Genomic DNA, 20,149 nt, shown 5'->3' with positions numbered 1-20,149 from the left:
TTGTCTTCAGTGCTGTCGCCCAGGATGGTGAACGAGTGATTAAAGTCCACTTCAAGCGCAACTTCGACACGGATAAAGCTTCCTTTCAGGGGCGACATGAAGGTTTGGACATCCCCCATGATGCACGAAACACCACTGACAAAGATCTTCCTCGTTTCTCTATTCATGGCCGCTGCTGGATCCGCTTGATGCTACGCTGTTGCTTGATCCATGCAATTTTTTCAATGCCTCGACTCTTGACAGTGAAGCCAGATCGCCTGGCCGACTGCGGGGAATACTCAGATAAATCATGCGCTTGTGAAAACGGTTGCTATGGTCGGCGCAGATCCGATTTCGGTTAAAGGAATTCTGTTTTTCTCAGTTTTCATTTTCTGCGTGTCTGCGCAACACGGCGCTCCTTGAGACCAACAAAAAACTACCTATTGTTATTTATTCATTTGTTGGCGAACCTAAAAATTTTACCTGCACTATATATGAGCTGTCACTGGTGATAAACGATATTTTGTACACGTTCCCAGCGCTGTTTATTGAGGGACAATAACTAGCGCGCCCTCTGTTCGTCGCAATGTAGAACATTCTCACCGTCATGTGGCAGTTCTTTTGCGCAAAACAGGTGCACCACGGTGCGGTTCTTTGATAGGCGTTGCCGCCACGCTCGCAAGCGTGTGTGCTGAAGCTGGCAACTTTTGGACTGAGAAGATGGCTTCACCGCGCAAGCTAGGGAAGCTTGTCGAGAACGACGACGTCCAGAAACTTTTGTCTATTTTCGCCAATAGCGTTTATGACAGCGCGACAAGTGACCCTGAAAAGGTGAGCGAACGCAATTCTGAAGTTCTAGAGCGAGGTGCGCGCATTGCGCACTGTGCCCCTCAGCGCAAGCTTTGTGCTGCCTGACAGTGCATGTTGCTATTGTTACCCGTAGTGTCGTTGGTATACTTGCCAGCTTTCGTTCAAAGGGGTATGTCGCGGCCGGTGCGCTATGCACTGCATCGTTCTGAAGGCACGTGATTTTCGTGTGGTGGTGTGGGTGGTGTCATAGCCCCAATTCCACTATGGGGTCACTCTGCGTCCATCCAGTTGGGAAGGCGAGCTTCCGTGCAAGCTACACGCAGGCGTTATTCAAGTACGCAACACGTTTCCCCAACCTGTGGCGCAGAGTCGCAGCCACGGCAGGGCACGCTAGGAAATAGTTTATTATCCTAACGTGAGGTAAAGCACACTGCGAAGAATGTTCTATCCGTAAAATAGATGTTGAGCAGCTCACCAGGTCGTTGACGTCGTCTGGCGTTGGTGTTCGGGGGCCGGCGGGCAGCGGAAGGGGTCCGTGGGGCAGTTAGGTAAAGTCCGGCAGCGAGAGTCGCTTCCCGCCGCGCGTTCCCCCCTTTTATCCCTTCGGCCGAGCATTGCCTCCCTGGCAGCAAATCGTGTCCGTCAAGCTTAGGCGTGCTACCCTCTCCGCAGAAGGCAGCGCGCTGCCGTGACGTCACGTCAGTGCTGGGGCGGAAATGAGCAGAGTCGCGGGGGTGCCTTTTCTCCACATTCATGGTGGCCAGCGCGCCCGTGTAAGTCACGGTCGCCGCTGGCGCAGGGGACGACGAGGAGGGGATACCAGTGTATCCCACACTACTTAAGCTTCACGTATCGAGGCCGAGGACACCTGCACTACAACAATCAAGTGATTAAAGCTGGCTGTCCGTGCATAATTCTTTGAGTGCGAGTCGGCGTCAACTGAATTGGAACTATTACGCAAGGAGTGCCTTAAAGGTACACTGAGAAGAAATCGAAGTTGGCTTGTATCGATAGAATATCGGCTCCTAAACACGGACACCAGTCTTTCTGAAAACAAAGCACTTGTAAGGTAGTAAGAGAGCCAGAACTAAAATCAGGTATCGCCGCCACAGGTCAACCTTTTCTCAAACCCCTTATGCTGGAAGTCAAAGAAAACCTGCAAATCGCGGCGCAACATGCAGCCAGCTCAGTTTCGGCATGTTTTGGGTGCTTCGCGGCTATGCGTGCCAGCATGATTTCGTTAAGCGCCTCGATTTAAAAACGCGGAGCAGCACAGGACCTCCAAGTGCTCGGTGGACTAAGTTAGTTCAACGGCACGCAACTGCGAAAAGGAAAATGAGCTCTGTATAGCCAATGTTCAACGCTCCTCCACGATAGCGAACGCACCGCCGGGTGTGTTCGCTTTGTCAACGTTCGATCGTAGCTCCCATGACTTTGTTCTTGTGCAAGGCTTAGCCTAGTTCGAGCCGCCGCGGTGGCTCGATGGTTATGACGCTCGGCTGCTGACGCGAAAGACGCTGCTTCGATCCCGGCCGCGGTGGTCGCAATTTCGAAGGAGGCGATATGCTAGAGGCCCGCGAACTGTGCGATGCCGGAGCATGTTAAAGAACCCCAGGAGGTAGAAATTTCCGGAGCCCTTCTCCACGGCGTCGTTCATAGCCCGAGTCGCTCTTGGACGTTTAACCCCCATGAACCAAACGATAAACGAAACGCTTGCCCAGCTCTCGCGCAGAAAACACCGGGGCCGTGGGTACGGATTCAGCAGACATCGCGTACTGCGCCGCAGTAGGCAATACAACTACAACACTAGCCGCGAGAGCCGGGATTTTCGCAATATTAATATTTACTTAGTCGCCTGACGCCTGCGTAGTGTTTTTTCCTTAAAAGTACTTATAAAAGAGTAAAGCGCTCGTTTTTGTGAAATATTGTTGCTTATTGCACATGTCGCGTGCTGCAGCACTTAGTACAAGTGGCCGGAGTGTCCTGCAAGTAAAACTGCCAGCGCCGTCACCTGAGGTTTACTTCAGTAGTTAACTGCAACCCTACCAAAGCTGAGTGCAAAGGAAGGCGATGTCCTGACGCTGTGGAATGCTTTGGTGGTATAAAATGCTCATACGGCCTAGCGCGCGCAAAAACAAATGTTGTTCTTCAACTGTATTCATGTGCCAAAGGCTATTTCAAATCGAGCCTTACCATCAGCTCTCGTTACAGCCCTGAATACGCGCCTGGTTCTAATTTTTGTTGGCTGTTTCTTCTGTCATAGATCCGAGAGTTAGCTGAAATACAACAGAATTGCGTGCTCCTGTTTGACAAGGACTACGAAGTCAGGGTAAGTAAAAAATATATTCAAATGCTGGGGTGATAAACAGAAAAGAAAACACGTGGTCCGCTCTCGGGGAGAAATTTATCCTTACTTCTATAGACTTAAATTAATGTCCTACCATGATCGTGTCCACAAATGAAAGCCATTAGTTTGCTCTTAAGTTTCACTGTCGGGGGGAAGTGAAGCGGGAACGCAATTAAAATAAAGACCATAAAGCGAGATTTTCGTTGACATAGACTAAATATAATAGCGACCCCGACTTCCCTACTGCAATGGCTCGAAAACAGCTTATCTCTGAATATTAACAGATCACATCTTTGTTTCTTCAGCAGCTTTTATTTTTGTACAAACCTGGTTGTGAATGAGTGTAGCCTGCCACAGATGCAAGGCTGCTTGTGATGTCCTGCGTTTCTATTGTCTCTAGCACAATACACGCATTCGTAATAAACTGTCATGTGTTCGTTTTTAACTAACTGCGCCCATATCCCGCGTACGCCATGACAGCGATGATCGAAGTAACATTACTCAATCTGAGGGTTTATTTAGGGAGGGTCAGCGGGGAGGAGGGGGGCTGAGGAGGGTGCCTGGGCCTCCTAAGGCTCCTATTGAACACGTACCTATTTGAATCAATAAGAGGCTTGTCATAACCGGTTGGATCATGTTACACGCAGGATTTCCGCTATAACAGGAGGTTCTGTGTCCGCTGCCATGGTCGAGTGGCGCTTGAAAACTCTCAAAGTTCTGCTACATGCAACATAAATCCCCTGCAAAGGTGAAGATTTGACAGCCGACACTGTAGCTCACTTGGCATGCGAAATCTATTTTCGATTCATTTATCTTTCAGGTACGGAATGGTTTCATTATTGATTTCCAGTTTATCAACAATGCACTTTTTTCGCTTCTAGTTTTTTGTACCGTTCTCTTGTTGAGTTCCTAACCACTGTCGAGCCAGTTCAGATTCCGTGGCCACAAATGATCTTTTTCAAACCCCAGTCTATTTGCCAAGACGTCAGCGCCAACAATCGCTGCGTTGGTTTTTTCAACTGAGATCTCGTCTTCATGAGTGCCGCTCAGTGTCTTCCGGCCGTTTAGATGGGCCTAGACAACTTATCTGACGTGCCCTCTTAAAAGTCGTAGAAACGTGTCAAAAATACAATGTTTTGTTTTTAAGTTTGCGGTAACGATTTCTGATAGTGATAGCTGTCAGCAGCAATGTAGTTTATGCGTTGTACATTACTACGGTCTGCAGTTATATAGCACTTATCTGTGGTTGCTACAGTAATTCCGTGGTTGCTACAGTAACTTATAGTTACAAGTTCATGGGCCCAAGTATTAGACGATGTGTTGCGACGGCAAACTATCTCCTGCTATTTTCCGCCTTGGCCTTCCTACGCAGCGGAATACAATCCACCCCCCTGCTGTTATTCGTTTTTCTTTAAACGTACTACATTACGAGTATGCGTTGTTTCAACTCAAGAAATTCAAAGATTGTTTGAAAACAACGAACTGGCTAGTCATTTCACGTTGCAAGAAGCTTCCTAAGATGGCGCATGCTCCATCTAAGGAAGCTTCTTGCAACGCATGCTCAGCGACGGATTGAAACCACCGTGGAAGGATCGGCGCGCTACCGGCTGCCAGGCGCACCGTCGTGCGGCCGAACAATCGGCCTTTTTCATATTCCTGTGCTGCCACCTCGCGTACAACGCTGGAAGCTCACTGGAAGGGTACTTCGCGCCCAACCCAGCCGGACTGAGTGCCGCTGCGGAGCACGTTTCGTTGGAATCTGTCAACGATGGCGTGTCCTCGGCAGCACCTGGTACCTGGAGGATTTCTAGGATTGACTGATGGCTCGGTGCGAAGTCCGAAGCAGGCTGTTGTGCCCACCGAAGAGTAAATTCTTCAGTATCTCCGATCAACCGGCATGCGATGCGAACGCCAACTGAGCAAGGGCCGCCGCTTCAGAGATGAAGGCTACATTCGGAACACAATGTTCAATGAAATATCCCCGATAAGTGTGGTTGGCGTATTCAGCTGTATATGCCTGCCATCCATTAAAAGGGGGAAACTACATCGTGCGCGCCGTAGCACAGAAAACGACTGGGGACAACAGTTTTCACAAGGAATCGTTGTGCTCAAGCGCTGCCGAATAGCTACACGAACTACAAAAGCACAAGCGTACTCGCAACGTGGCAGCTCTGCTAGAATTTCACTTTATTTTCCCACAGCACACCGCTGCATAGGTTAAACAAGCATGCTCGTCCATAAAGACGAGCGCGAGGGGCGCACATTGAGTCATTCTGGCGATACCACGCAGCACTCATCATGGATATGATGCGAACACACGCATAACGCACCTTCTTCTTCTTCTGCCTCTTAATACATGGCACATACCCACACCGAGGGATTGGCCAGGGTGTAGTGGCATAAACAAGGAAATTTCAATGGGGGATTACGACAAAACTCTAGCACCATGCGTGAATGCTCTCGTAGCTTCTTTTTCGTTTTCCGCTCCATCGCGCGTTGAAAGCGGCTCACAGCACTTGCCCATTCGGCCTTCTTGCTTGAGAAAGCAAAAAGCGTCGGAAGGAAGTCTAAATGCCGCGGTGACATTCGAGGCCTTCCTGGCCATGAATAAAACCTTTTGTGATAGACTGCACATGCATTTAAACGCAGTACCTTGTCCGTACCTGTCAAAGTGTTTCCCGCACAGTCTTGACGTGCTTGACGGTACCCAAGGGCGGCCGCGATCGTCGAGCCGGCGAACTGCTTTTATCCACGCTTCGCGTCGAAGGCGGTCCCGGGAAGCGTTCGGAAAGCGAAAAAATCCGAGTTCGCTTCCCTTTACATATTGGGCATTGCTGCCGTATGTAACACATGTATTCATCGCCAAATGCGTCGCGCTGAACGCCCGACGGCGGCAGCAACGCACCCCGCGTAAGAAGCCGGTTTGTTTACACTTCCACGGCCGGTCTCGAGTGGAGCGCGCGACCCTTCCAATATGTTTCGAGACACCGCCGCCAGGAGATGGGCGCATGCGCAGTCGCGTCATGAAAAAGGCGGATTTTGGGGAATGACAGTTACGGACGCTGCGTCCCCGTAGCCTTGATAATAGCTCCAAGAAAAGCAGTCGGCGAGTACAGTTCTGCGAGCCGAATGCAAAGACAAAGGTCCGTGTCAAGATCTGGTCATTTTAGACCATTGCTGGTCTAGTTCACACCGCATGAGGGGCAGTCTTAGGCGCGTCTTGCATGCTCGCGTAACACCTCCAACAATTCTGCATGTCCTCGACACGCCGGAGCAGAGAGCTAGTAACGATCTTAAGCCTCGGTCTTTCTCCTTGATGTATAAGATGGAAATTCAATGCCTGCAATACACATGGGCCATCCTTTCGGCTGGCCTTTTTTTGTGTGTGGGCGAGGAATAGTTTATTGGTTCAGTCCTTCCTCATGAAGCGCCCTTCTGTACAGCAACGAGCTGCTGAAACGCTGCAATGCATCATAGTTTCGTTGTCGGCACTTTGTCAGAGATTGGCTGCGTTTAAGCTCTACATTCCGCAAGCAATTCTGCACTTGCTTTCAAATGATGCGCCTCCCAACTTGTGTGTATGGACGAATGTACCCGAGGGCGAGCCTTCATGAGATGCCTTTGAAAATCGTACGGGCCGGGACACGTGGTTCCGGTCGGTTTTGCTCTGGCTCCGGTTTTGAAAATGGCGTAACGAGGGCTGTTCGCTCCTATAGCGACTTGGAACGAATGCAGTGAATAATCCTGCCCTCATAGTTTACGCAATTACCATTTCATTTTTTTTATTCTTGGCGCAGGAAGTTGACAATGACAAAGGTTCTCTAAGCTCCACCTACCCCGGACGGATCGTGTCCTCGGCGCTTCCTAGTCAGGGTACCGGTGACGAAACGGCGGACAGGCAAGTTTGTTCGCGACCATCTCCGCCGCTGCTCCTTGTTTTCACTATTAAGTTTATCCAGTGCTTTTTTTTTCTCCGCCTCCAGGAGCCGTCCTTACGTGACGCGTTTTCGGTGGGGCTCTGATTATTGAAGGCTTTAGAGGCTGCTCCGCGTTTGCTTACAGCAGTGAATTTTTTGGGGAGCCAAGGAATCATCTTTATTGATAGTTATGAAATGCTAGGTGTTCATTATTTGACATTCACGAGTTCACGACCGAACGGTCAGGCTTAGCTAATGCTCCGGCTGCTCTGCTTCGCTACGTGGCTGTGAAGGTGACACTTGGTAATTTAATAGAAGATAATCAAATTCTTAATTACTATGCTCCTGCTGACCTCTTTGAACAGACGCAGGCCGCATGCTGAACTTCCCGCAAAAGGAGCGCAAATTAAGTGTGGCGGCACCTATTCTGCTAGTGTTTCATCGACTTCAAAAAAAAAAAGACACGTACGGCATTGAGTCTAGCCCTTCAATCTTCTCAAATGCCAACAAAGGAGTCGTGCAGCCGCATTACGAAGCCAGAAGTGGGCGTTACCGCACGAGGCGAATTTAAAATGTTTTGACGGCGGAACAAATCCCTGACCTGTCAACGCAACGGTTGCAGGCCCGGCACAAAAATGTTTCCCACCAAACAGGAATACTTGTCAACGGAATGGTTCGGCGAAATACCTTTTAGTCGGGCACTACACCCCAGAAAAAGAGCACCAGGCCGGGGAATGTTGTACATATTAGAAAACCGGTATGTACCGTGAGGCACTAGGATACAGACCAGCGCAAACATGCGAGGCGGCAGCTCTATTACGAGGCCATCGCATTCAGTGTATCTCATATGAATGCGACGTTAGAAACCTCATCACGAAAAAATCTGGCGTAGTTTGTCATCAATTTGCTTGTTCGAGACAATGAAGTCCCATGGTCTCGTTATGACTTCACACGGTCACAATTTCCATTCGCTGAAGGATGTGATGGCATTACTCAATGGTAACGTCTGGCTTCCCGGAAGGCCTGCCATCGGCCACAGGCAGATGCCAGGGGCCAGATGGCAAGCCAGGTGAAGGGGGTAAAAGAACGGTGGAAGAGACACCGTAGAAGGCAGCTCCTGGTAACTTTCGACCACCTGGTGTTCTTTAATGTGAGCTGACCACGCACAGCACATGGCCGTATAATGCATTGTGACCGCAGCCCCCACTGTAAACAACGCGGCAGCGTGTATGCCCTTGAGATGTAGCACATTTCAATGTGGAGTTCATGGCCGGTAGTAGGAGTTTCCAGGTGCCAGTTTCGATAACTTGTCTTTTTTATTTCTCTCAAATACAGCGCGCACAGGGAACGGAACTTTCGAATCAGAATAACAGGCTTTCATATTTACGGGAGTACAAAACTTGATATATTTCGCAGAAACATACGCGGCCCCTTTCAAGTGATTTGGAATCTTACAATAGACGTGCACTTCTTTATTATTCGAACTTAAGCAGATCGTCGGCATCTAACCTTCCTGGCCTGCCCAATACTATTTTCACATTACACCTATTGAGCCGCTTCGTGAGGAAATCTGGTTTGGATGCTTTGTTACACGTGCGCGGCATATTCTGGGAAGGAGAAGGCACGCGTCGCAAGAGCCCGCACGCGCTTCGCTGTTCCAGTCATCTTGTACGACGGCAAGGTACGACGCATTTGTGAGGCTTGTTCTTGAGCCTTCGTCTATCCAACAATCTCCGTAGCTTCTACAGATTTTTTGCCTTGACACATGCGCTTTAATTACCTCTCGTGCTTTACAAGGCTTTCTTCGTATCCAGAACATCTGCATGTCAGCGACGCTTTCCGGCGGCCTGGAGATCTATGGGCGATCAATCATCAAGTTCTTGGGTGAGTATTACTTATCGTCTTTACCTTAGAGGAGAAACTCCAGAACAATGCACGTTCTCGATTTCGTCTAGTTGTCTTCTCGGATGTGTGCGTTGTTTGAGCATGCTGTAGTCGTTGCTTCCAATTCTTGTGTGTATAATCATATTGCGAGTTCGGTAACATTGACGACACGTCAACGAAGGCGTGCCTGCTTCAGTCCAGGAGAAGTAAATGTGCGGCTGACCGAGGCATATATTCGCCTGCTTCGCAATACAAACGAACGGTGCCAGCGGGTTTCTGAAGGTAATTAGAGATAGCATATCGTTACCGGGTTTACGTTACCGTTTGCCGTGTTACCGGACGCCGGACTTTCCGGTTAGCGCGGCGCACGCCACAGGACGTTTTAGCGTACCGTCTCTCCCGTAACTAGTTACCGCAAGGCTAAAACGAGTGATGATGATGGCAGATGGCCAGCTTTTATTTCAAACAAAAATACGGATGCATTGCAATCATTTCTGTGAAGTGAGACGCTACATGCACTTAAATAAACTTTATTCTCTGCATATAAATACGTACCGACTGCACTTAAGCTAACAGCCGACTCAGCGGCTTTTCAAATGTGCCCGTGAAGCTAGACACCTTTGCCTGCCCTGGCCAGTTGACAATTTCACTACGTAGACCTCAGTAAGCTTGCATACGCAGCCCAAGTTGCGTGGCGAATCCTGTAAAAAGCGCAACTCGACACCTGTTTGCCGTGCTGCATCGTCGTATCTTTGTGTTTGGATGTGAGCACTGTGGCGCCATCTAGTGACAGTGAGTTAAAACGCGCCAACTTCGGGCTGGAGAAACTTTTTATTTTCTGCAATTACTGATGAATATACCAATGAAATTACCAGTCTTTTTTCTATGAAAAAATTCTGAAAATAAAGATGCTAAATCGGGCACAAAATTGAAGAGCTGCACTGTAGTCGTTGCTATTTGGCTATGCACTCGACATATAGTCAGGCTTAACTGCTCAAAAATCGGCAAATAATCTCAAAAACATGGCCTAGTTGTTACTCAAACCTCAGTGTATGAGTGAGAGTTTGCAAATTAAAAGCGAATGCCGGGCCTTTATTTATAGCGAGAAATGGCGACGAAGAACGTGGCGGCGGTGCTGTATTTGGTCCGAAGCGGCCGTGCAGGGCGCCGCCATGTTTGTTTACAAGCGAACGCTAACACTCCGCAATGATAAAAGGGATTCCGTAAAGTGTTTGCGGACCGGTAAGTGGCGGCGCATGCGCAGACGTCGCTTGCCGGGCCCGGTAAACGGTAACGTAAACACGTTTAATCTTTGTCTCTAATGCTATTAGAATGAGTCAATGGAGCAATGCTGTACCCTGGCGGCCTTGACCCATTGCCTCCAACTGCTGTTTATTCATGTTGTATACTTCGGGAAGCCTCTGCCTGAATTTGTTGCCACAATGGACTTTTTTTTTCAGTAGGCCATCTGTGCATGACAAGCATGCACGATCTCCATGGAAAACGATAAAATATCTTCGGCACTTTTCCTGCAAGGTGGCGCCACTTAATTAGAAAGGATATTTTGCCTCGGAGAAAACAAATTTCCGCTCGCCTAGCGGACTGCAGTGCAAACTGAACGAGAGAGCGGCGTCCACTTTTCGCCCCCCCCCCCTCTCGGTATCCAGTACAGTGAATGGAAAATTTCTGAGTACCGCATTTCTTTTGCCCCTGCCGCCGGGCTTTCAAGGAATATGTCCAGCGGGGCCCAGTGTTACCATAGCAATGAGCACAGAAATTTTCAGTGAACAGCACAGATCGGTGCCTTCCCTAACCTCTGGGCTCGTAAGGTCCTGCATAAGGGGCCACCATGCATCTTCCAGGTCCAAATCTAACTTCCAGGGTATAACAACGACATCATCATCATCCGCTGTGTGACATTCCTTGTGTGCTACGAGGTACATTCCTTGTGTGTGCATCGAGTTGGGGCTTAAGGCCGCCCCTCTTTTCCAGCTGCATACCTTTGCAGAAAGCAGGACGCCGGCACACGCGGAAACCGAGAGCCCCCGAGTACATACGGGGAACGAAAATTGTCGCTTGACGCACGGACCCCCTTCCCCCCCCCCTTTGTCGTGGGCTATCGCCGGGAAGGCACCCACAGCTTCCCGCCGTGCCTCGTGAACAAAAGCGCATTCCCAGGAGGGCCGTGACGGACACCTGTCATGGCGGACAGGCAAGACTCGGCAAGAATGTGGGAAGACAGGGGCGACCCTTAATCTGGTTTCCCGGAGCGACAGACGAACCCCTTCATGCTTATTAGCTGTGTCCCGCCGTCGGTAGCCCGGCAGCATCGAGGGCCCTTTCGCCTCCTCCTCTGTTGCTGACGGGCGACGCGGACCGATGGTGGGTGGCGGTATGCATGCATGGGGCAAGGATTAGCTCCGAAGGGAGAGCCTGTGGATACTCTCACTTGAGAGAGAGTTGTGGCGTTTTTGTTTATTTAGTTTGTGTTGTTAACAAGACTCTGGGTTCGAGGCTAAGCCCAACCCAAGGGGTTGTCCCCATCTCGCATGTTATTTTTGATTGGAGAATTGATGCTTTGGGCGGGCCACTGAAAATGACCGCCCTTAGTCCTTTGTTAATCAAGTGCTTAAAAGCGCATGTAAACGGATGCAGTCCAGTCTGAGCTGGGGCTCCATGCTTAGCATGTAATGTGATGCTACTTAGGCACTAACCTGCCCGGTCGATGAGTAAAGTAGTGCAAAGTTTGTTCTTTTGTAAATTCAGTTCTGCTTTTTCCAGTTTAACTCTCTGTATATGTATGTTGTAAAATTATGCTCTGCTGTCATCATCTACAAGCTCGCCTCCTGTTCATCTTCCAAGCCGAACGACACTAGAGGAAGGGTTTGTGAACCATCCTCGAAGAAACGGACGACTATTGAAATTCTACTGCATACACGCTCAGGACGACATCGTTCGCCAAGAGGGCCTTCAGCGCCGAAGCCCGACGGCGTGCAGCTTCTGCCAGCAACCGCTCGAGCCCAACTCCGGAGCCACTCCATCGCCCCCATGAAGTCGTCGGCACGTAAGCTCGGACGCCCCAGCCTCTGATGTATAATCTTAATCATGTGTAATTACTGAATATACCTGTTTGTTTAAACTGAGCCATACGGTGTCTCTTTGCCTCTCCGTCCCGTGTGGACCTGCGCATTATGGGGGTCATCACACTGGTGTCAGAAGTGGGGTCTCAAAAGCAAATGTCCTCTGAATGCTGCGACATTCATGACTTCAAAATTGTAATCAAAAGGGAATCACGGGACTGATTGTGGGACTTTTACCCCCATTTGAGAGGCTTGAGGCACCGGAGGGCTTGAAAAAAAAAATGTCTTTATCTGAGGGAGCTCCCACTCCACAGCCGTCGCTCGGAGGAAGCATGCTGGCATTAGGAAGCGTCATTCCGACGTTTACGGGAGATAAGACAGGGGTTCCAATCTGCGATTTCTTTTCCATGCTAGAAGAGATTGGGAAAATGGGGGAATGGTCCGATGCTCAAATGCTGGGAATGGCGAGGTGTAAGATGGCAGGAGCTGCTCATGATTTTGCATGGCGAGACGAAAAAGTAAAATCCACAAAATCATTTGCGGAATTTAAGAAGCTCGCGTTTGAGCATTTCGACACTGAACCACGTCACGTGCGGGTACAGAGGTTCCGTGACGCCGGACAGATGGTAGGGGAGGACGTGCGAACATTTGCGTCGCGGCTTCAGCGCCTAGCACGCGATACGTTAAGCAGGGAGGAGGAAGGAGACCAGCTAAGGAAGAAATACGCGGAGGATCTACTTAAAGAGAAAATGACCGCTTTGTTCGTGGCTGGTCTGCAAGACCCCGTGCGCCGGTTCGTGCTCTCGCGCAAGCCGAGCAATTTCGACCAAGCCGTGGCGGCCGCATTGGATGAGGAACGAAATGAGGCGCTAACGACAGCCGCAGCGAGAGTACGCGTCATAGAGAGAGCGGTGCTCAACCCTGAGGTTGCTCTCTTGACAGAGCGGTTAGATCGCTTAGAAAAGCTGCTATCTCAGCAGGTGGAACGCCAGGTTGAAGCGCGCGCTCAACAGCGCCCATTCGCTGGAAACCGGAGACCGCCACAAAGCTACAGGCGCGGTATGCGAGATTTTGAAGAAATCGTATGCTTCGCTTGCCAGGGTCGCGGACACATCGCCAGGTTCTGCCAAAACGTGCGCCGTGGGGAGCCACAAAGAGAAGCAGGCGAGACACGCCCTAAGCAAGCCTACAGCGGGGCTCCAGATACCGAGACAAAAAACTAGATAGTCCTCCCCAGCCTGAGGAGCGTGGGGAGGGATCAGTAGATGATGAGGTGGTGGTAGTTTGTGTGGCCGACGAGGCATGCCCTGTTGTGCGTTGCAAGTTAAATGGTTGTTGTATGGAATTGTTGATAGATACGGGGTCAAAGGTGACATTGCTTAAGGAGAGCAGTTTTAACACGCTTCGAAGGAAGGGGGACCGCGAGGTGTTGGAAGCGTCTGGTGGTATGACAACCAAATTTGTAGGCATAACGGGGGATCCTCTTGGCATAAGTGGACTCTACCGGTTACACTTCTCTCTCGGCGGAATTGCATTGGAGCACCCCTGCTACGTATGCCCGGACACGGTGTCTCTGCCAAACGGAGTGTCAGGTATATTAGGGCAGGATTTTTTGAGAAAAGGGAAGGTAGTAGTCTCATTCTCAGAGGAAGAGGTTAATGCGGGCGGATCAAAAGTTCCGTTTTTGAACAGGAGAGGGGCTGAGATTCGCATTACCGATATTGACACCCGTCAAACAGTGGGATCATTGGAGAAGGTATATTCGCGGGTTGCCGTCAGGCTGGTCGATGAGGCGGTCGTCCTTCCTTGGTCGGAGCACATTTTGTACGCGTTTGTGCCTTCAGATGTAGAGAGCGGCGCCGTGGGAGTGCTTGAGCCGGTCGACTCTCTCAGCAATGGCCTGAAGGCAGCCGCGTGCCTCGTGACAGTTAATGACGCCCACAGAGTGCCCCTACGGGTGGTTAACTGTAGCCAGCAGCCACTGAGCCTTCCCAAGAACAAAACATTGGCTTTCTTCACCTCTGCGATAGAGCAACGTGAGCCCACCGATACGGTACTCGCAACTGTAGAGCATGCTAGTCCTTCGGCTGCTCCAAAAGTGTCGTTCGATCTTTCTCACGTAAAATCCAGGGAGAGCGAGGCTCTGGCTGGTTTGCTGAACGACTACTCAGAGGTATTCGCCGCGTCCAACCTGGATTTGGGCTGCTGTGGCGTTATAAAGCACAGGATAGAAACCGGCACTTCATCGCCCGTTTACCAGCGTGCGTACAGGATTCCTTACTCCCAACGTGAGGAGATGGAGCGGCAGGTGCAGGACCTGATTGATCGCGGCATTGTCGAACACTCAAAGTCACCCTAGGGAGCACCAGCACTATTGGTGGAAAAGCCAGATGGCTCGTATCGATTGGTAGTGGACTACCGCAAACTAAATGCCGTAACTCGCATCGATCCATACCCCATCCCCAATATACAGGAGACGCTTTCTCAGCTGGGCTCTGCCAGGTACTTCACGGTAGTGGACATGGCGGCGGGATTCTGGCAGATAGCAATGGATCCGGCAGATGCCGAGAAAACGGCATTCAACACGCCCTCAGGGCACTATGAATGGAAAAGAATGCCGATGGGTCTGGCCAACAGCCCTGCTGTCTGGCAGAGAACCGCTGATGTTATCCTGGCAGGTCTTCTGGGGAGGCTGTGCTTCGTGTATATGGATGACATTATCATATACAGTGACAGTTTTGAGAACCATTTGCGCGATATTGAGCAGGTTTTGGTGCGACTAAGAGGAGCGGGTCTCAAGCTGAAGCCCTCTAAGTGCCAATTCCTCAAAAACGAGGTGAAATACCTCGGGCACGTTGTTTCAGCTGACGGCGTGCGACCGGACCCTGAGAAACTAAGGTGTGTCTCAGATTTTCCATCCCCGACTAGCGTCCGCCAGGTCCGGCAGTTTCTCGGCCTGATCGGTTACTACCGAAGGCACATAGAGGAGTTCGCCAAGCTCGCTAAGCCGCTCACCGCCTTAACAGCCAAAAATGTCGCCTTTCGCTGGGACGAAAACGCGGAGAATGCTTTTGGGGCCCTGAAAAGGAAGCTAATGAGTGCACCGCTGTTGCGCCACCCGGATTTTAATTTGCCCTTCGTTATGGCCACAGATGCGTCAAAGTTCGCAGTTGGTGCCGTGCTATCTCAGGTTATCGAGGGCAAAGAACATCCCGTTGCTTTTGCTAGCCGACAGCTGAGCCCCAAGAGCAAAAGTACGGAGCTACGGAAAGGGAGTGCCTCGCCGTTGTCTGGGCAGTAAAGCACTTCAGATGCTACCTTTACGGCCGCAAATTCAAGCTAGTCACAGACTGCCATCCTCTGAAATGGGTGATGAGTGTCAGGGACCCTAGCTCGCGACTCGCTAGATGGAATCTACACCTGCAGGAATACTGCTTTGAAATTGAGCACAAGTCAGGAAAGACGCATCTGAATGCTGATGCACTCAGCCGCACAGCTGCCGTGGCAGCTATAGAGGAGTTTGTCCCCGTAGTCGACCCCGCCGAATTACGCACACAGGAGTGCAAAGATCCGGACCTGAAGCGAATAATCGAAAGCTTAGAGGACGCACCGTCTCACCCCGAACAGCTAGGTTATTTCATTGGCAAAGACGGCACCCTGTGTCGGCGCACGAGGCCAACCAGGAAACGGAGACCAGAGAAAACCGCTTGGGAGAGAGTCGTCATACCTCGGTCGTGGACAGAAAGGGTTCTTCGCGCGTTTCACGATGCGCCATGCGCCGGTCATTTTGGCGTAGCGAAGACACGCAGGCGTGTGGAGCGTTTGTACTTTTGGAGTGGCATGCGACAGGATGTTAGAGACTACTGTGCGAAGTGTCATTCCTGTCTCGAAAGAAAAACACCCAAGGGACGAAGACCAGCTCCAATTCAGCCGTTCCCTGAGGTTTCGGCTCCCTTCGAGCGGACAGGTATGGACATAATGGGCCCATTGCCCACGACCACTTCCGGAAACAAGTACATTTTAGTATTTGTCGATCACCTTTCAAAATACGCGGAAGCGGTAGCACTCCCAGATCAGAAGGCAGACACGGTTGCAAGAGCATTTGTCGAACAGATCGTGCTCCGACATGGACCCCCGAGGCAACTCTTGACAGATCGGGGAACGAACTTCGTGTCGCAGCTAATGAGGAGAGTTTGCGAGCTGCTTAAGATCGCTAAGAAGCAGACAACACCGTACCATCCGGCTTGCAACGGCGCGGTGGAGCGACTGAACCAAACCGTGGCCGGGTTCCTGTCGCATTTTGTTTCGCGCGACCAGCGGGACTGGGACTTGTGGCTCCCGTATGCAATGTTTGCCTACAATTCCGCAGCACACGAGAGCACGGGCGAATCGCCATTCTTTCTTCTCTACGGCCGAGACCCGGACCAGCCTAGTGAAGTGCCAGAGGGCCCCCGTCGTGTCCCATACGCTTCACTGGACGACTATAAGGTGGAGCTAGAATCGCGCTTGCAAGTGGCGAGGGACATCGCAAAGGAGGCCTTAAAGAAAGCGGCGAAGCGCAGGAAGGAGGTGCGCGATCGCAGTGCTAGAGACGCGCCGTTTAATGTGGGGGACAGCGTGTACATTGAAAACTGCCAAAGGCAGATTGGGCTAGCTCGTAAGTTCCAGACGAAGTGGAGAGGACCGTGCGAGGTTGTCGAGAAGCTTTCTCCGGTAAACTTCAGAGTCCGAGACGTGAACCGGCGCTTGATAAGGATACACGCAAATCGCCTCAAGTCGGCACCGGTTCAGTATTCACGAAATGAGGAAAGGGAAAGCGCGGATTTTGATGGGGACAGAAGTGAAGCGGAGCGCGCAGATAGTTCGCAAGAAACGCCCTCTCCTGCATTTGTTCGGCAGGCGCCAGAAGTGACGGCCAGAATGCCACCGGATTTACTTCATGCATTGCTAGAAGAAGAAGCGCGCGAGGTTGCCGCGCAGATAACGCCAGGAGAGGCTCCTGCCACGAGCCCTCGCGAGTCCCAAAGCAGACAAAGGGGCACAGACTTACTTAGTATGACTCATGAAGGCCGATATCCGCTGCGAAATCGGAAAGCTAAGTCGGACTAATGGCGTAAACAGAGCGGAGTTTTGAACTGGTTAGAATTGTGTAATGCCACAGCTCATAACATTGCTATGTGCTTATGTGTTAAGTTATCGGAGTTGGTAGTTAAACCTTTCTGTCATTAAGTAACACCTTTACAGGAGAGCATGCGGAGCGCATGCAGAACCTGCCCTACTTCCTTTCGTTATCTATATTTTTGTCTGTGCCGTGATCGTGCTACAAGTGGGAGCTCCTTTATAACTGGTAAATTTATTTCGTCCAGTTTGGACTAGAAAGGAGAGGCTTGGGTGCTGAGTTTCAAGTTTATCTGTAAAAGAAGATCAGTGCTGCCCCTGGAGACGCCAGTTATGACAGCGGAGGCATATGGTGTTGTGCAGTGGTGTTGAGTGCAGCGAAAAGTGTTTTGTCGGACGCACTGTGCGAGGCGATTCAGAAAGACAAGGGGAGCTGCAGGGACTCAATTGTTCGGAGAACATTCTTCTGGAGGGTGAGGGAGTGTGACATTCCTTGTGTGCTACGAGGTACATTCCTTGTGTGTGCATCGAGTTGGGGCTTAAGGCCGCCCCTCTTTTCCAGCTGCATACCTTTGCAGAAAGCAGGACGCCGGCACACGCGGAAACCGAGAGCCCCCGAGTACATACGGGGAACGAAAATTGTCGCTTGACGCACGGACCCCCTTCCCCCCCCACCCTTTGTCGTGGGCTATCGCCGGGAAGGCACCCACAGCTTCCCGCCGTGCCTCGTGAACAAAAGCGCATTCCCAGGAGGGCCGTGACGGACACCTGTCATGGCGGACAGGCAAGACTCGCCAAGAATGTGGGAAGACAGGGGCGACCCTTAATCTGGTTTCCCGGAGCGACAGACGAACCCCTTCATGCTTATTAGCTGTGTCCCGCCGTCGGTAGCCCGGCAGCATCGAGGGCCCTTTCGCCCCCTCCTCTGTTGCTGACGGGCGACGTGGACCGATGGTGGGTGGCGGTATGCATGCATGGGGCAAGGATTAGCTCCGAAGGGAGAGCCTGTGGATACTCTCACTTGAGAGAGAGTTGTGGCGTTTTTGTTTATTTAGTTTGTGTTGTTAACAAGACTCTGGGTTCGAGGCTAAGCCCAACCCAAGGGGTTGTCCCCATCTCGCATGTTATTTTTGATTGGAGAATTGATGCTTTGGGCGGGCCACTGAAAATGACCGCCCTTAGTCCTTTGTTAATCAAGTGCTTAAAAGCGCATGTAAACGGATGCAGTCCAGTCTGAGCTGGGGCTCCATGCTTAGCATGTAATGTGATGCTACTTAGGCACTAACCTGCCCGGTCGATGAGTAAAGTAGTGCAAAGTTTGTTCTTTTGTAAATTCAGTTCTGCTTTTTCCAGTTTAACTCTCTGTATATGTATGTTGTAAAATTATGTTCTGCTGTCATCATCTACAAGCTCGCCTCCTGTTCATCTTCCAAGCCGAACGACACTAGAGGAAGGGTTTGTGAACCATCCTCGAAGAAACGGACGACTATTGAAATTCTACTGCATACACGCTCAGGACGACATCGTTCGCCAAGAGGGCCTTCAGCGCCGAAGCCCGACGGCGTGCAGCTTCTGCCAGCAACCGCTCGAGCCCAACTCCGGAGCCACTCCATCGCCCCCATGAAGTCGTCGGCACGTAAGCTCGGACGCCCCAGCCTCTGATGTATAATCTTAATCATGTGTAATTACTGAATATACCTGTTTGTTTAAACTGAGCCATACGGTGTCTCTTTGCCTCTCCGTCCCGTGTGGACCTGCGCATTATGGGGGTCATCACAGCTGGTATGTCTTCTGAGCCGCAGGCGCTCAAGACAGAGCAGTCTCCCAAATGCACCTGCGCGCGAACGAAGACAAGCGAGACGTTATGAAGAAAAAAAAAGGCACGCCTAAATCAACCCCTGAGTTTGAATGCTGGCCATCCGTGCCTCCGCCCGACATTGTCACCGCGGCGCTCAGCAATTCACAGGAGTCGGGTGAAAGTTCAGCATATTAGGCGTGCATAGTAATGGAGAAAACCACCTTCGCCGTTGTACAAGCACTCTGAAACTTCTTTCATACCAGGTGTCTCCAAAGCTGTCGCTTGAAAGAGCGGCGGTGAGCGCAGGCCGGCCACTGCCGAACTTAAGTGCAGGCATTTCGTTCGCACTGTATCGTCCCCCTCTCGCATTCAACTTTTCAAGCGTGGCTCAGGGGCCCGAGACGCCCCGCCGTTGAGAGGAACTAATGGCGACCGGTTTGCACCCTTTGGCCTTTGTCGGGAGCGGGCTGCTGCATCCGCCGTCAGCCCACGACCGGGCAGGACGTGGCTGAAGAGTACACCCTTCTAGTCCTAAGACGGGTAGCTGACAGATTCCGAGAATAGACTTCTCTGGAGTTTGTTGCTTGGTTTCCTTTTTGGTAGTCCTGTAAGAAAAAAAAAGTTTTGAGCCTCAACTCAGTTCTTTTTCGCTCTTCGTGACTTTTCGCAGCAGTCATGTGACACTTGTGAATATTTCCTTTGGTGTAAATTGATTTGCAGCGCGCACGTGTGGTGCCTATTTCTAGCGGCGTTCTTCATCATCGACTAACCCATTTACAGGATGTATGCTGACGCGTCGAATAGGAAGCTGCGAAGGTGACGTCACGCAATCGCTCTGCGGCTGGAAGATTCCGTGCTGAAGTGACCATCTACGAATGTTTAAATGGACACACCGCAGGTGATTCGAACTCCAACGAAAGCTACACTTTATCGTATTGTGATGACCCCCATAATGCGCAGGTCCACACGGGACGGAGAGGCAAAGAGACACCGTATGGCTCAGTTTAAACAAACAGGTATATTCAATAATTACACATGATTAAGGTTATACATCAGAGGCTGGGGCGTCCGAGCTTACGTGCCGACGACTTCATGGGGGCGATGGAGTGGCTCCGGAGTTGGGCTCGAGCGGTTGCTGGCAGAAGCTGCACGCCGTCGGGCTTCGGCGCTGAAGGCCCTCTTGGCGAACGATGTCGTCCTCAGCTCAGACTGGACT

General features: G+C 51.0%; 1 protein-coding gene across 3 annotated transcripts in view; it reads left to right on the top strand.

Annotated features, from left to right (window-relative positions):
• LOC144116125 (uncharacterized) overlaps positions 1-20,149 on the top strand; it is a 203,171-nt gene that overhangs the window by 125,249 nt on the left and 57,773 nt on the right. The window lies entirely within an intron of this gene.

This window comes from Amblyomma americanum, chromosome 1 (assembly GCF_052857255.1).
Source record: "Amblyomma americanum isolate KBUSLIRL-KWMA chromosome 1, ASM5285725v1, whole genome shotgun sequence".
Lineage (NCBI taxonomy): Eukaryota > Metazoa > Arthropoda > Arachnida > Ixodida > Ixodidae > Amblyomma > Amblyomma americanum.
The sequence above is the reverse complement of the archived record's forward strand: the minus strand, read 5'-3'. Positions and strand labels throughout refer to the sequence as shown.